Source organism: Salvia splendens, chromosome 19, assembly GCF_004379255.2.
Source record: "Salvia splendens isolate huo1 chromosome 19, SspV2, whole genome shotgun sequence".
Taxonomy (NCBI): Eukaryota; Viridiplantae; Streptophyta; class Magnoliopsida; order Lamiales; family Lamiaceae; genus Salvia; species Salvia splendens.
Genome location: NC_056050.1, coordinates 12736587 through 12752562, shown reverse-complemented (window position 1 = coordinate 12752562; position 15976 = coordinate 12736587). Strand labels below are relative to the sequence as shown.

At 38.9% G+C, this 15976-nt stretch overlaps 1 long non-coding RNA gene across 2 annotated transcripts; it reads left to right on the top strand.

The window, feature by feature from the left end:
• Positions 1 to 5158: 5158 nt before the first annotated feature.
• On the top strand, positions 5159 to 9867 carry LOC121779884. Of its 2 annotated transcripts, none has more exons than XR_006045952.1 (3): positions 5159 to 5420; positions 6821 to 8443; positions 9035 to 9867. It is a non-coding gene; the product is annotated as an uncharacterized LOC121779884 (long non-coding RNA). The 2 variants fall into 2 exon arrangements; XR_006045951.1 differs by having other exon boundaries at positions 9028 to 9867.
• The last annotated feature ends 6109 nt before the right edge of the window (positions 9868 to 15976 follow it).

Sequence of the window (15976 nt, the reverse complement as noted above, 5' to 3'; positions counted from 1 at the left end):
ATTGTTTTGGGATATTTATCCAAATTAAATCCAAAACCAAAATACCCCTAATTTATTCTACATAATTTTCGACCCTTGCCCCATTCCTTGGGATTTTCGATAATCTCCTATTGTTTAGGAGAAGAAATTATTTTGCAGATTTAATTGGTATTTTGTTTATTTCCTTCCTTGAATTAAAATCTAATTAAATCTCTCCACATTCTAATTTAATTAAGATTTGACTCTTTCCATCTTTAAGACCACATAATTTTCACCCCATATGCCTTTCATTTTCCTTGTGGGATTAAATTAATTGTTACCTATTTTATGAGAGTCTTTCCCACAAGAAATTACCAAATTTAAATCATATTCCTACTTAATTGGAGGATTTAAATATTTCCTTTGACTACTCCCTATTTTACACCCCACCCCCTTTTCCTACTTGGAGAATTCTTGGATTATTTTGTTACCTTATTTATGGGATGCTCAATATCTTTTTACCTAATTTGTGAGTATATTTCTCTCCAAGTAAATACCAAATCAATTGTTATGTTAATTAAATAACATAATTTCGAAAACCCTTTCCCCACACTACACGCCTATTTTCATTTAAATTGTGAGATTTATTCATTGACTTCTATTTTATTCTCCCACAATTTTAATTGTTTTATTTAACTGGGGGATTAATCCTAGACTATAAATTGAAAAAAACCCAACCCTAACCCCTCATTTTCACACCTCCCTCTCTCCCTCTCCTCTCTCACACGCCTCCCTCCCTCTCTTCCCCCTCTCAACAAATCCTTCACAAATTCCTTGTTCTTGCTTCGTTTTGGAGTTGAAAACTCAAGATTTATCGAAGAATCGCATCATTAGTCATTCCTACCGATTGTTTTTCAAGGGAAAGGTATACTTTGATTCAACCCTCTCATTCTTCCCATTGAATCCATAATTTTTGAACCCCTCATGCATATAGTGAGTGGAGAATCGTAAATCTAAGAATTATTTAGTTGGGAAGGATGGTTGCACAAGAATGTTTATGCGTGTGCGTGTATGTTTGTGTGTGTGTAAGTGTGTGGTTGAATCATTGGTGAATGTTATGTGTGATTATGAAAGCATGGTTGTAATCTCGTTTGGAAGCATGAATATGTGTTGGAAGCATAAATATGTATGTGTGAATGTATGATAGACAAACTAGGGTTTGTGAATGTTGAGCATGAAAACTGTTGTGTTCGGACAGTAGGTTCCGACGAGCTTTTGGCCAATCAAACGATCTTATTTTGACAAGAATTTTAAACTGGATGAATTTTTAGATGTCTTCTGTGTTGTGTCAAAATTTCAGCTTCCTTTGATGACGGATGAATTTATAATGAATTTTTCAATCGAACTGCGCAGTACTGCCAGAATTGTGTGTTCCGTCCAGTGAGTTTCGTTTTTGTTTTGACCGATCAAAAGACATGATTTTGGTGTGAAATTTTAACTGAAAAAACCTTTATGTGTCTACTGTATGGTGACCAAAATTTAGGGTCATATGAGGTCGGATGGAATTTTATTAATTTTTACAAAAATACTGCGTTGTTCTGCCAGATTCTGGTTTTGTTGAAATAAGTTTTGTTGACAAGTTTTGAATGAAGTACATGATACATGTGTGAATAAGGAACGTATCCGATGGTGTGATTATGTGTTACACGTTGATGTATGCTAAAGTGTTCGTTGCATGTTTGATGGTGAATTTGGGATGGGCAATATAAGAAAAACGATGAAAGGAACGATAGGGCATGCATGATAAATGTGTTGATGGAAAAACTGATTGTGTTATGGTGTTGACAAGGGTGGTTGTGCGTACGTGGGTACAGAGAGCAAGGGTTGCATTAAAGTTGTGAATTGTGTGTATAAGCAAACGAGGTGGACTTTCTTTTACTAAACTCTTTTACTTTTTCAAAAGTATGATTACAGAGTTATAAGGGTGGTTTAAAGTGTTATGTCATGCCATGATTGTTTTGATGTTGAGATTGTTGCCTGATGCCTAGTTCGTTTGAGCTTGCTCCGTTAGGCTATAGGGCTATGTGTGAAATGATTTCGGGTCTGAGTATGGCCGCAAACCCTATCAGGCTGTGTACACCGGTGGGATCGGGAGCCGTCCTTGCTAGTCGTCCGGTCTCGTGGGCGAATAGTGTGGCCACACTTTCGTCGCACTGTGGAAAGATGATGTGATTGTTGGATTGTTGAGAAAGTGGGGAGATTGAATTTCTGGCCAGACTATGAAACTGTTTTTGTGATACTCGATGATATTTCTTTTCTAAACGTAAAACTCGAGTTCACTATGGTATGGATGACATAACTTTTATCAAATGTTTTCGGCATGAGCCCGCTGAGTATATTAAGTACTCAGCCCTGCATTTATTTTAAAATGTGCAGGTTGAGCAGTGATGTTGCGGCGGATGTTGAGTTGAGGCTTATGAATTCCTGGATGCGTCGTGTCTTCATACATGGGCGTCATCCTATGACTCTCCCTATATACTTGTTTTCCGCTGCCTTGTTTGAAATTATTTTCTAAAAGTTTTCCGCATTACTCTATACAGTTCTATGCTTAACTATTTGATAGACTAAAATAATTCTTTTGGAAGTTAATTGAGTTTCATATTAAATATCGTCCTTTATTGTTGTCTTTTATTGTTTCCCCCATTTCTTCCCCGCTTCTTAGTTCCTCCCGTAGTCACGAGTTCCCCGTCTTTACTATCCTTAGTAAGGGCGGTCGTGACATTCAACTTCTACTCCAAGTATTGTAGTGCCGCGCCGCAGTGGGAGTGTCTCTCATGATCCCGATAGATACATTGGTTTGTGGGAATCTATGGATCACTCCTCGGACAACAATGTATTAGATCCCTGGAACTTTGTAGAGGCGCTGGCAGATGTCGATCATTGCGAATGGGTGGAAGCAATGGATTCAGAACTACAATATATGATAGACAAAGACGTCTACGATTTGTCCGTCCTACCCGAAGGTTGTACTGCCATTGGTAGCAAATTGATATACAAACGTAAACGTGGACCCGATGGACGAGTTAAAGTCTTTAAGGCAAGACTAGTGGCCAAGGGGTATACCCAAAAGGAAGGTATCGATTATGACGAGACTTTCTCCCCGGTGGCCATGCTCAAATCAATCCGGATACTATTGTCTATAGTAGCTTATATGGATTGGGATGTATGGCAGATGGACGTTAAGACTGCGTTCCTCAACGGCAGTCTTAAGGAGACCATCTACATGGAACAACCCGAGGGATATGCCATAAAGGGCAAGGAACACATGATTTGGAAACTTAAGAAGGATATTTATGGCCTTAAGCAAACATCTAGATCATGGAACAAGTGTTTCGATCAAACTGTTTGCAAGTTTGGATTCGAAAAATGCCCAAATGAAAGCTGCGTGTATAAGAAGATTGAAAAAGGGAATGTTGAGTTCTTAGTTTTATATGTAGATGACTTTCTTCTAATTGAAAACAATAAAAAGATGTTGTCATCAGTAAGAACTTGGTTGTCAAACCAGTTCGAGATGAAGGATATGGGAGACGCGGGACACATCCTCGGTATCAAGGTTCTTCAAAATCGAGAAAAGAACATGTTGTGCTTATCTCAAGAACCTTACATGAACACAATGCTTTAGCATGCAGGACGCCAAGAAAGGTTTCTTACCTTTTAGACATGGCATCCATCTATCTCAAGAGATGTGCCCGAAAACACCGTCTGAGATATAAGAAATGAGAAGGATTCCATATGCTTCGGCAGTTGGAAGTCTCATGTATGATATGCTTTGTACGAGACCTGATATTTGCTTTGCTGTTGGCATGGTGGCAAGATATCAGTCGAATCCGGGCCAAGGACATTGGACTACCATAAAGAACATACTCAAGTACCTTAAACGGACTAAGGACTATGCTCTAGTTTATAATGCAGCCGAGCTCTGTCCTTTGGGATATACTGACTCAGAATTTCAAGCTGATCAGGACTCGAGAAAATCTACTTCAGGATATGTGTTCACCTTAGGAGGTGGAGCCGTAATTTGGAAGAGTGTGAAGCAGAAATGCATCGCGGACTCGACCATGGAAGCCGAGTATATGGCCACTTCGGAGGCTGCAAAAGAGGCAGTATGGTTCACAAACTTTCTTATGGATTTAGGTGTGGTTTCGAATCTGCCTAAGAGCATCACTATTTATTGTGACAATTCTGGTGTTGTGGCAAACTCGAAAGAACCAAGAGCTCACAAAGCGAGCAAACATATAGAGCAGAAGTATCATATCATTAGAGATATAGTGCAGAGAGGAGACATACAAGTGGTCAAGATGGCGTCAGAGAATAACCTGGCAGATCCTTTTACAAAGGCATTGACGATGAAACCGTTCGAACGCCACGTTGAAGGGATAGGAGTTCGACTCATTCAAGACCTCAACTTGCTTTCAGTATAAGTGGGAGAAATTTTAAGACGTGTGCACTACCATTTTATATACTCGAAAGCTGTTTTGAGTATAAGTGGGAGACTGTTAGGGTTTTGTATACTAGAAATCACCTTTTGAGTGATTGAATAATGTAAAACTCTATATATTCTTTTCCAATGAATGCAACAGATTATTTTTGTCATAATGTTGTTATGTTTTACATTTAATGGATGTTTATTGCATATTTAAATGTATAAGCGAACGTAAGATAGTCTAAGTCTTTGTTTTAGTACACCGGTTGTGGGCGTCGTCCACTTTAAGGTAACACGGTCAGTTCTGAACAAAGAAAAATAAGAATTTCACAACCTAGATAGGCCTAGACTACCTATCCTGAAAGGTTGCAATGTCAGACCGATTATTTTTAATCCTTATTGAAATAAGATGACGTTGGTGTGGTATAGCACTGAATTGAATCTAAACGGCAAGACGAGTCTTTATGCTATCTACTGAAAGCACTACTAGAAAAATTGCTTCTCACTACACTTTTTTTATCACACTTCATAAAAAGTGCCAGAATAGATATACTATCTACACACTAGGTTTTCACTACACGTATATGATATATTGTTACTGCATTCGACATAAATGTCATATTGAAACTCATTTCCTAACACTTCTATTAGTGTAAAATTTTACAATAAAAAAAGCTACATTGTAAATAATATAAATAATAAAAGAAATAAAACACATAAACCACACACAAACCGCCATTCACATACACACACCGTGACACACGCACACACACAACCCTCCGCCGGCGACACCGCGCCTCCGCCGACCACCGTCCTCCACCGAACGTGGAGGCCCTTCCTTGTATCCCTCTATGTCTCAACACTTCTCTCCCCCTACACACGCACACATACATTCATCTCTGTATAGCGTTGTCCCGCCGATTCTGCCGCCGCCGTCACTGGACTTCGGATCTCTTGGATAGTCTTGTCTATTCTCTACGTAAGTAATCTTCCCACACATCTTATTCATCCAATTTCAAATTCAAATTTAAGTTAGGGTTTGTATTCAAATTCTTCCCCAATTCGAATTTAAGTAAAATTAGGTGGAAATCCCACACATGTTCCTTATTTGCTATGAGTGAAGCAGCAGCGGTGAAGAAATGTTTTGTGCTTATGCAGTCGTGCTTAAGTCCTTGATGCTACTGATTTTTGATTTTTTAAAAATTGTAGTTTGTCACTGTTATTGTGGAATCATGTAGTACGTGTTTGGAGCCAAGTAGGCTATATTTGCTGTGTTTTCTTACGGACGGAGGTGGGGTCACGGCCGACCCCACCGTCGGTCCACGAATACTTAAATATTCTACTGTATTCAAAGTTCCTAGCTGTCGTCAACCCCACGCGAAGCGTCGCCCTGCACCCCCTGCGCGATTCCAACTCCGTTCGTCTACTGTGAAGTAGACTGGCGAAGACAACTGCTACTAGCTTTGAAACTAAAGTTGCAAAATCCAAAACCCAAATAAATTTATAATCTTGTAATAACAACTCATTAATCTCACATAGTAGAGATACTAATGCACACATGAGATTTCTTCCTTTCTCTGTTTCTCCTTGAAGACCGAACTTCCATTTCCCTCTTTTTTACATACATTTTCCATCCTTTAACTCATCTTGTGCTTATCTTATACACAAGGCAAGACAAGAAGTTAATATGAAATCAAGTTAATTGTATTGTTAGTCTCTGCACTGCTTGCATAACTATTAGTATTTGTACTGTTTGACAGTTGCTTTGCACTCTTCTTCTTTAATTATATTTATAACTTGAATCAAGTTAGGATAGTGGAATCTATTATTTGATGGTCTATGATATTAAGGTGAATTGTTGTTTCGTTAGTAAATTGTTAATTTTTTTAATTTATTGATTTTTATTGTCTTTATGGATGGTATATTTGTACATTTTTTGTTAATTTGTTCGACCCCACCATAAATATTTTCTGGATCCGTCATTGCTTATGTTTGTTTGCTTGTTAGTTCACTTTGTTTTTTGGGATCAAAATAGCTGAATCTTTTAATAGGTAGTGTGATTTATCTTGCTCAGATTATCTTGCTTGGTATCATTTATTTGGTTTGGAGTTCTCAAAGATAAATTTTCTTATGTTTGTTTGATAGTTAGTTCACATTCTTTTAAACACTCATGGATGCATTTGGAGTTGATGATTATCTTAATAGATTCTTCATGTTGCCAATAATTTGTTGCAGGAAACAACTACTAAAAGATTATACAAGGCTTTTTTCTAATTTTTTCAATACAGAATATGCAGGCAGTCACCCTTCCCTAATAATGTCGGCTCAAATATTCTACTTATTTTTAAGCTCATGTTGGTTCTCCTTTTAAATATGCAGAAGCTTCTGGATGAAATAATGGAGCATATCTGCAAAGTTGTGGGCAATGTCGTGAAAATTTGAGGTAGTACTATTGCATTATTCTTTTCCGAGTGACAATCTGCCACAATCATGAATCTTGCATGAGATTAAAAAGAATCAACGCCTTCACAACTACTTATCAATTTACGATGGTTTCCTTCATATTTACCATTTTGCTCGTGATAATAAAATTTATGTTTTGTTTGATACTGTTTAAATTTTGGAAATGTTGTATACACACTATTTACATCTACAAAATTAGCGAATTAGTGTTCATGAGCAGATTTAGTTGAAGGATTAGTCGATAAAGAGATGACAGGTCGTTACGATCAGAATCCATTTGCTGTAAGTGTTTCCTCTTCTTCTGGCATCAATTGTTAATGTTTGGTGGGATTAGCGTTTTTTGCTTTTAATTATTTGTGAATGTAGTTAGTTTTGTGTACTCTTGAGATGAAGAATTTGAATTTAAGATAGGGTTTTTGAGGATGATCAGACTTAGGCTGACTATGTGGCCTGATCTAGTAATTCAAGAGCTCTTGCTCAAAAAATATACGAATTCGAGAGCTAAATTTGAGAGGTTTCTAATAGTACCTTCGGATTGTAGTTTGAGAAAAAGAAATGAATGATAAACATACTCTATTTACATTTGGAGTAATTCTTGTTATGAATGATTGTGGATTTGGAAAATTTTGTATCTTTTGTGACTCTATTTATGAATAATTTTCTTTATATGCTTCAATTTGAGAACCAAGTAGTCTATTGTGGTTATTTTAGATGATATTGTCTATGGAAGAGAGTAATGTTTTTTTACTTTGTAGCAAATAGCAAAATTTACTTTATAATCAAAGGTTTATTGGTGGTTTCCTTTTCTCTTAATTTGCCTCTCTTTGGATGAACTGGCAGAATCTTTTCTTTGGGGATCTATATTATTTGTGAGATATGAAAGTGAAGATCTATGTTGGGAGAACATGCAGAATCTGAGTAATGAAAGTGAAGATCTATGTTAGGAGAACATGCAATATTTGAATGATTGAAACATAATTTATAAATATTTGAAGGATAAAAATATAAATTAGGGTGATACAATAAAAATATTTGAATGAGAAAAAAGTAAATACAATAAAATTAGGGTGAAATTGTAATAATAAATATTTATTGGGGTATTTTATAAATTTTCGTTCAGAAGTTAGTGTAGTTTAAGAATATATATTGTGGCATTTTTAAGTAACGTTACAAACCATGTTTCATGGCACTCTACCAGTGCAGTAATACACAATCTATTCTTACACCTAACCTCTTACTACATGTACCCAGTGCTGCACTTGCATCAAGTGCCATTATAGATGAAGTGTCAGTACAGTAATTTTCTAGTGACAATTTTAAGTTCCATTACAAGCCAATTTTCTAGTAGTGAAGACGAGGTCTTGATAATTAATTTCTTAATCAATGTACATTAGCATTGAGCATACGATATTGATTATCTACTACTTTGACATACCAATAGGTGCGGGTTTTACGTAACCCAACGATCCTGATATCTTGGGTAGTGGCGATTGATATATAGCGGTGCTTGGATTGTTATTATATTGAATCGTGCTCGAGGTGAGTCAAGTTTGATAACATCCACAAGTGGAGCTCGAAACAAGGTTTTATTATTCGAAACCTAGCTAGTTGGAGTTTGATTACTCTATGAATAATAAATAAACGTTTCTTGCTAAGTCCACTCTTGGAGTTTATAATAGGTTAATTAATTAAGTCCATAGCTGACATTGATTAATTAATTGCTGATTCTATCTTAAGCGCGGGAAATAAATGACAAACAAATGGAAACCCGGAATACTTGTAATTTCGGATTTGGATGGGCAGTGCAATATTACTTCTTTAGTGGCTGATTGTAATATTCTAATATAAGCTCATATTAAATTGTGGGTTCAATTTAATTAGTGAAAAGCTAATTGGGGGAGACCATATTCAAATTCTTTCTTATATCCCTGACTAGGCCCAATATGTGATTTAATATAAATATGAGAATAAAGGAGACAGAAAAACACTTGTTTTATTTTACAATTTTCGTCCCCCCCTATTCCAAGGAGAGGAACGATTTTTGCTCTCCTTCCGTGAGTAGGGTTCTGTCTTCTTTATTTAAGTCATAGTATTCTGGTGAGATTTACCCACACAAATATCAGATTACAGTCTGGGATACCAGTCAGAAGATCTGAGGTCGAGTATTCAAGATCTTCACGTGGAGAAGACGCAAACCATCTTCGATTCTTAAGTGAATCAACGAGGTAAATTGCCTAACTTCGTAGTAAGCATATTTTAGGGATTATTTGTGCTAAAGCATGTTTAATTTCAAGTTGTGAGCATGATATATGTGAGAATTACGCGAATAGAGTTTATCTAAATAATCTGCTAAATAGATCAGTGTTTATGTGATCCGTTAGAACGCACGCTTCCGCAGCAAACCCCTTCATTAAGCTCAAAGGTGTTAACTAGGAGGTGTCTTTACAATGAGACTGGTTAACTGGTTCGAAAGAATCAGGCTCAACTGGTTATTCCTACTGCCTTTAGTCCTCACTACCTTCTGTCATTTCTCTCATAGCATCAGTGGTAGTGTAGTCACTCTATTTTTTGTAAGTAGAATGTGTTCTACTCTAGGTTTTTTAACTCACATTTAGAGGGCTTCACAGAGGGATTAGATTAAAGCATTTCCATCGTTCTTACATACTCCAAACTGACTTTGGTTTATTAAAGGATAGAATCTCACAAATCAACATGCATGATACACTCGGATTTTACACTATTTTTTAGGCCCTTATTTGGTCCGTTTTTAATGTCAAAATCACAATTCATGTCCATATTTTGCATGTTTTTATCTATTTTGGTATTTTGACGTGTTTTGTGAGAAGTGTGCATATTTGAGCCTAAAAAAATAGCTAAAAGACGAAGTTGGAAATCTGGAGCATTCGAGACGCCCAGCGGTCCGCTGCAACCCATACAACGACCGCTGGGGCCCACCGACCGCTGAGCTAGTAGCAATCCACTCCGGAGAAAGTTGTGTTGAAACGAAGAACATGCCCAACGACCGTTGGGGTGTGCGTAGCGACCGCTCCAAAATATCCAGAAGCTACGGGACGATTTCAAGCGATCGCTGGAATGAAGTGTAGCGACCGCTGTTCGAGAGACATATACTTCGGATCAACCAGTAGTGACCATTGGCCAAGGTGCAACGGTGAAATGTTTCTTTCTTGTTCTCCTGTCATTGTGGACTGCTCAAGCTAGAGTAGCGATCGCTGGACTGCAACGATTGACCTAGACCCGCTTTCAGTATAAGTGGGAGGATTTTGCAGTTTTGGTATACTCGAAAGCTGTTTTGAGTATAAGTGGGAGATTGTTAGAGTTTAGTATACTGAAAGCATCTTTCGAATACTTGTATATGTAATAACTCTTTTATCCATTTGTTACCATTTTATGAGAAATAATATTTTGTTACAATGTATTTTGCTTATGTATTTATGAGATGTTGAAATGCGTTTTCCATTTAAATACATAGTTTAAGCAAAATGAGTCTAAGTCTTCTGCATAGTAGACGAGTTGTGAGCGGCGTTCACAGTAGGTAACTTGTCAGTTCATGCAGAAGAAAAACTGTTTCACAACCTAGATAGGCTTTGACTACCTATCGTGAAAGGTTGCGACGTCAGTCCGAAAGTTTCCTTACCTAAGGAAATGAACGACGTCGGTGTGGTATAGCACTGAAAGGATCAAACAGTGAGATAAGTCTTCCTTGGCTATTTGCTGAAAGACGAGGTCTCGGTGATTGTCGTTTCTTAATCATTGTTGACATAACCTTGAGCATACGATATTAATTGAAAACTACTTTGACTTATCAAATGGTGAGGGAATTTCGTTGCCCAAGAATCCTGATAGATTGGGTAATGATCATTAATGTCTAAGTGGTGCTAGTATTGTTATTGCAATGAATCGTGTGCTGGGAGAGGCCAGTATGATAATATCCTCAAGAGGTGTTTAGAAAAATGTTTTATTATTCAGAAAACTAACCAGTTGGAATTTATTCCATGAATAATAAATAATGTTTCTAAACTAGACCACTCTTGGAAAAAGAAATTAATTAATAGTAGTCAGATAGCAGACTTGATATTAATTAATGGATATTTATATCTTTAACAAGGGAAATAATTTAATTAAAGAGGAAGTCCCGGAATACTCATAATTTCGGTTTGGACGGGCAGTCAATATTATATCTATAGTGGATGATAATGATATTTAAGTTTGGGCTTGAATTAAATTGCTTTTAATCTGTAGAGAGAAAAATATCGGTTTTTAGTATTCTTCTTCCGTAGAGATTTTTGTCTTCAATTCTTCTCCGGCTTTTGAGGATTTGACAAGCTTTGCCCACACAAAGGTCAGATTCGAGTTAAAAGGGATCAGATCAGAAGATCCGTGGTTGAGATAAATTGAAGAAGGTGATTGAATTCAACTCTTGAATTCCTACGGTATGTTGCATTTAATTGCATATATTCAGTACAGTCTGTGATTATATGCTTATGAACATGTTTCTAGTTTACAATCAAATAAAAGCATGTTTAGATGTAAATTTTTCAATCAAACTAAATAGATTTCCGCTGCAAAACCATCACGTACGCCTCCCCATAAAGTTACCTTTTGAAATTCGAACCGGTGCTAACCCCCTCCAAAATTTTACTCCTCAACTCTCTGCCCCATGAGAATATCTCTGCAATACCATACTTAGAAAAACATCAAACTAAAAATGAAACGCCAGACTCCCAGGTCAAGGATATGACAGTATAAAAATTCCCCTAAGGAGTCTGGTATTCCGAAAAATATTTTTGGAAGATTATTTTTTTCTGATTTGTTTGGGTTTTCTTGATTTAAAAGAAGCGATTAAATATTTACAAATTCTGTTTTCAAGTGCTCTCAAGATTCCCTAGGTCAAGGTATATATATAAAAAACTTCTTAGTCACCTGACCGAGGAATTCACTGAGAACACTTCCTTCCCAGGGAGTGCGCGTAGCGGCACTTCGTCCACTACACACATCTCCGAGTTATCCCTAAATACCTTCACCCTATGACCATTGACAAGAAAAAGGAGTAGAGTTTGAAGCACTTCCCTGGATCTCTACTGCTCCATTTGCACGAAGACTCACAATAGTGTATGGTCCAATCCATTTAGACTTCAGCTTACCAGGTATTAACTTGAGCCGAGATTGGAACAGGAGAACTTTCTGCCCAACTTGCAGTTCCTTGGTCCGGAGATTCTTGTCATGCCAGAGTCTCGTCTTTTCTTTGTACCACATTGCCGATTCATATGACTCCAGCCTTAGCTCCTCCAACTCCTGTAGCTGCAATTTTCTCTCTTCTTCGCAGGATTGGGGTCTCATGTTGATCTCCTTGACCGCCCAATATGCTCGGTGTTCTACTCCCACGGGCAAGTGGCACATTTTGTCCTGTAAGCCCATAGTGCATCTCCAAGCCTCTTGCTCCAGTCCTTCCTAGACGGATTAACCGTCTTCTCCAGTATCGTCTTTATCTCCCTGTTGGAGACCTCCACTTGCCCATTTAATTGAGGATGGTACGGTGTGGAAAGGTGGTGGTGAACTCCATATTTTCTCATTAGAGCTTCAATAGTCCGTTTACAGAAATGCGTCCCATTGTCAGATATTATAGCTCTGGGCACTCCGTACATGTTAAAGATGTTAGCTCTAATAAATTTCGCTACCTCTTTAGCTTCACAAGATGTGGTCGCCTTGGCCTCTATCCATTTCGAAACATAATCAACTGCCAATCACTGGGACTTGCGGCATTTCGTCTCTCCTGGAGATTCCCCCTGTCTGTTGGCACCTCTCACAGTTCTGACAAAACTCGAAAGCATCCTTATGCAATGTAGGCCAGTAAAAACCACTATCTAACACTTTCCTTTCAGTTTTCCTAGGTCCAAAATGACCTCCACAAGCTAGGGCATGGCAATGATTCAGCACATCCCTCTGTTCCCACTCTGGGATACACCTCCGGATTACCTGGTCAGCTCCCATTCTCCACAAATACGGGTCCTCCCAGAAATAATACTTGGCTTCGCTCTTGAGCTTCATCTTCTGGGCCCGGGAAATTTCCTGCGAACTGGGCACCTCACCAGTGACCAAGTAATTTGTCAGGTCTGCGAACCATGGCTCATCGTTTAGATGACATTTTCCCTTCTCAGAATCTCCTGGACCTGTTAACACCATGATCTTTTCCCAACTGATAGGTCTAGGAAATTTCCTTACATAGTACAGATGCTCTTCTAGAAACGCATCAGGTATAGCTTCGTCAGTCTCACCTTGAAAAATACGACTTAGGTGGTCAGCCACCTTGTTCTCAGTCCTTTTCTTGTCTTTAACCTCCCAATCAAATTCTTGTAAAAGTAACACCCAACGGATTAACCTCGGTTTAGACTCCTTCTTTGCTAGCAGGTACTTAATAGCTGCGTGGTCTATGAAAACGATCACCTTCGACCCCAGCAAGTACGGGCGAAACTTCTCAAATGAGTACACTAACGCCAGCATCTCCTTTTCAGTGGTGTCGTAGTTCTTCTGGACTTGATTGAGCGTTTTCGAAGCATAGAAAATCACGTAGCTTTTCCCATCCACTCTTTGACCTAGCACTGCCCCCACTGCGTAGTCACTTGCGTCGCACATTATTTCAAACGACAAACTCCAATCTGGTGCTCTGATAATGGGAGCAGAAACTAATCTATCCTTCAACAACTGAAAAGCTTTCTTGCATTCGTCATCGAATACAAAATTAACATCGTTATGCAACAAGTGAGTGAGTGGTTGAGCAATCCTTGCGAAATCCTTTATAAACCTCCTATAGAATCATGCGTGCCCTAGGAATCCTCTCACTTTCTTCTGATTCGTCGGGTAAGGCAGTTTTGAGATAACATCGATTTTTGCTTGATCTACTTGTATGCCTCTTTCTAATACCACATGCCCTAGGACAATTCCCTCAGGGACCATAAAGTGGCATTTCTCAAAATTCAAAACCAAATGCTTTTCCTGGCACCTCCTCAGCACTATATCCAAACTTGCCAAACATGAGTCAAATGAATTCCCGTACACAGTGAAGTCGTCCATAAAAATCTCGATGCAATCCTCCAGGAGGTCCGAGAAGATACTCATCATACACCGCTGAAAAGTGTCTGGCGCATTGCACAGACCAAATGGCATTCTTCTGTAAGCATACGTTCCAAAGGGACACGTGAAAGTTGTCTTCTCCTGGTCCTCAGGATCCACGTAGATTTGAAAATACCCACTATATCCGTCCAGGAAACAGAAATATTGCTTGCCCGCCAACCTCCCCAACATCTGGTCAATGAAAGGTAACAGGAAGTGATCCTTCTTAGTAGCCTCGTTCAGCTTCCGGTAGTCAATACACATCCTCCACCCAGTAACAAGTCGAGTGGGGACCAAGTCATTCTTATCGTTCTTGACCACCTGTATTCCCGACTTCTTTGGTACCATATGTACTGGACTAACCCATTCACTGTCTGGTATGGAATAAATGATTCCTAGGGATAGTAGCTTTAATACTTCCTTCAGCACCTCTTCCCTCATGTTCGGATTCAACTTGCGTTACGGGTCCCTACAGGCTTTTGCTCCTTTTTCTAGCCTAATATGATGCATGCACAGATCTGGACTGATTCCTACCAAGTCAGATAGTGTCTACCCAATAGCCTTCTTGTTCCTCCGAATTACCTTCAACAATTCCTCTTCTTGTCCCTCGGTCAAGCTGCTGCTAATAATCACCGGGAAATTTTCATTCTCCTCTAGATACGCATACTTGAGCCCAGGTGGAAGTGTTTTCAACTCTTTCTTGGGGACATCCTTTTCCTGGGGTAAGGGATTTTTCTCTGTCGACTCAGTTGTTATTCCCTTCGTAGACTCAGTAGAATTTTCCATGCTCGCCACATAAGGTGTCCTCCTTGATCTAGCTAGCTCTGGGTTCGTGCAGAATTCCAGAATCGCTTCAGCTAGTTCTTCATCTGATAACTCACTCGTCTTCATGGCTTCACACCAACTGGCTAATTCTCTATCAATGGCCTGACTCATCTCGGAATTCTCGATCTGTACCTGCATTAATTCGGTCTCAAGATACTCCTGGACCAAGGGGTTAATAACACCAATAGCATGCAAATTTTCAACGTCAAGAGGTTTCTTCATCGCCTCATTGATGCTGAATGTATATTTCTCCCCATTGTAATCAAGGCAGATGGTGCCATCAAAGACATCAATGATAGTCTTAGCGGTACGTAGGAAAGGTCTCCCTAAAAGTACTCCGCCTGACTCTGCAGACTCACTATCACTCATTTTAATCACATGAAAATCAGCTGGGTACAAGAAGTCATGTACCTTCACTATCACGTTTTCAGGCACTCCTTCAGGACAAATGCATGACTTGTCTGCCAATTGGATCACAACTTTTGTGTCCACCATGCCTATCCCTACTAACTTCTTGTATATAGACAGTGGTAACACATTTATGGATGCACCCAAGTCACACATAGCATGCTCGATTTTTATATCACCAATAGAGATGGGCAAAGTAAACATACCTGGATCATTGCACTTCGAAGGCATCCTCCGCTTTTGAATCACTGCGGAGACGTTCACGCCTATCAAAATTTTTCCACTGGGTCTAGCCTTCCTAGCTATAAATTCCTTGATGAACTTGCTAAACACCGGCAATTTCAAAGCCTGTAAGAATGGTAGATTAATCTCCAGCTTCCCAAAAATATCCATGAAATCTACCGGCTCTTCCTTCTTCTTCTTGGCTTCCCCCCCGCTTGGGAAAGGCTTCAATCACTTCCCTGCTCCTGTAGAACTTTCAGCCGAGAACTCTCCAGTTTCCTCCCCTACTGCCTCGTTCTCCAACTCCGGCTCTGAATCGAGGAAGAATGGTTCAGTTGACCTAGGCAAGGATCTCTCCAAGTCTTGTGCCTTAAGGTTATCCTTGAGCAAGGAATTATCGCCCTCCAAGTTCCTGTTGCCTTCCTTGGGATCTGTCGCTTCCTTCGTTCTTACCACTGGCCCCTCATATCCTTTCCCGGATCTCAAGGA